The sequence below is a fragment of the Humulus lupulus genome, chromosome 2, assembly GCF_963169125.1.
Source record: "Humulus lupulus chromosome 2, drHumLupu1.1, whole genome shotgun sequence".
Taxonomy (NCBI): domain Eukaryota; kingdom Viridiplantae; phylum Streptophyta; class Magnoliopsida; order Rosales; family Cannabaceae; genus Humulus; species Humulus lupulus.
Window position 1 is genome coordinate 39,155,844 of NC_084794.1, and position 1,936 is coordinate 39,157,779.

A 1,936-nucleotide genomic window follows, 5' to 3' on the forward strand; every position below is an offset into this window, starting at 1 on the left:
TTTATGAACTAATTTCTTTTATCTAAGAATTAATGTAGTCGTTGAGATTTCTATTTAATTTTATTATGAGTTTCTATTGACACTTCTATTCTATTCTAATTTATATGATGTGTGTTTAATGCTAGTAAATACTTGATCACTATTTGCTTGATTTAATGGTTTTGATTTAAAATTTGAAAGATGAGAATTGAATATGCTATCATTGTATAGACATAGGGTGCATATTGGATGAAAGTACCTATATGACTTGTGTAGTAATTAGGTTTCCATGTTTAATGCCTTTTATATGTTCAAGTTTATCACAGAACTGTAGAAAACTTGCATATAGATTGAGATCTTATATCTTGAAAAAGAATAGGAATTTATTATATTCACCTACTATTAAAATAGAAAGAAGAGATTTAGAATTGGTTATTAAAATTAATAGAATGAATAGTTGATGAAATTAATTCCTAGGTTGTTTTTATTCTTGATTCTTAAGTAGTGATTCATTGTTTTGTTTCCAGTTCTTTAATTTGGTTCATAGTTTATAGGATTTCTTTTATTTTTAATTGTTCACTTAAATTTTAATTAACCAAATAGAATTTGAAAATCAATTAGTGGTACTTAGGAGATAGTCTCTGTGGGACGATATCCGTTCTTACGGAATGTACTACTTGACACGACTACGTATACTTGCGTACAGAAAATTATAGATCAAGTTTTTGGCGCCATTGCCGGGGACTTATATTCCAATATCATAGTTATTGTTATTTGTTCTAATTTGGTTATTTTATTTTATTTAATTTATGTTAACATTTATTTGGATCAAGGTTCTATTGTGTTTCATGACTTGTTGGTATATGCGAAGCAATAAACACAAGGAGATTATACCAATAGATCGTGAAATTGAAAGAACATGCAGACAGAGTCAGAAAATAAAGAGGAGATTGGAATTTACCATGGCTAAAAATTTGGGAAATGGTGCTAATAATGATCAAGGGGCTGCAGAGGTTCCAAGGGAGCAAAGACCAAGAACATTGAGAGATTATGTACTTCATACTGTTACAGGAGTGCATTCATGCATTAGACCTCCAACCATTGCTGCAAACAATTTTGAGATTAAGCCAGTTATCCTCCAAATGGTCCAAACAACTGTTCAGTTTGGAGGTATGCCAACGGAGGACCCCAATTTACACATAGCTAATTTTCTGGAGTTATGTGCAACGTTCAAGATGAATGGGGTGAGTGATGATGCTATAAGACTGAGGCTATTCCCATTTTCATTGAGGGTTAGGGCGAAGAGTTGACTGATATCTTTACAGGCGAATTCTATCACTACATGGGAGGAGTTAGCTCAGAAATTCCTTGCCAAGTTCTTTCCTCCAGCGAAGGCTGCCAAGTTAAGGGGAGAGATTAATAACTTCTATCAGATGGAAGGAGAGTCACTGTATGATTCTTGGGAGCGATTTAAGGAGTTGTTAAGAAAGTGTCCACACCATGGAATAGAAAAGTGGATGCTGGTGCATAATTTTTATAATGGGTTGAATGGAACCACGAGAACAATTATAGATGTTGCAGCGGGAGGTGCCTTTATGAGTAAGAGTGCTAATGAGGCATATGAGCTATTAGAGGAGATGGCAATGAATAATTACCAATGGCCAACTAAAAGGGGACAACCAAAGAAGGTGGTTGGAATGATGGAATTGGATGCTATATCCATGCTTACAGCTCAAGTAGCGGCCTTGACAAAGCAATTACAAAAGACTACACTCCCATCTCAAGCTATGCAAGTTCAAAACCTTTGTGAAGTGTGTGGTACAAACCATCAACCCAACCAATGCCCTGCTATAGATATGAATAACATGCCCATGGAAGAAGTACAAGCTATAGGAAATTACCAAAGACAACCTAATAACCCCAATTCCATGACCTATACCCCAGCTTGGAAGAACCA

The 1,936-nt window shown here is 34.9% G+C and overlaps 1 non-coding gene across 1 annotated transcript; it reads right to left on the reverse strand.

Annotated features, from left to right (window-relative positions):
- Positions 1 to 1,379: 1,379 nt before the first annotated feature.
- Positions 1,380 to 1,486, reverse strand: LOC133820308 (small nucleolar RNA R71). Its single transcript, XR_009886726.1, has one exon. It is a non-coding gene; the product is annotated as a small nucleolar RNA R71 (small nucleolar RNA).
- Positions 1,487 to 1,936: the final 450 nt, after the last annotated feature.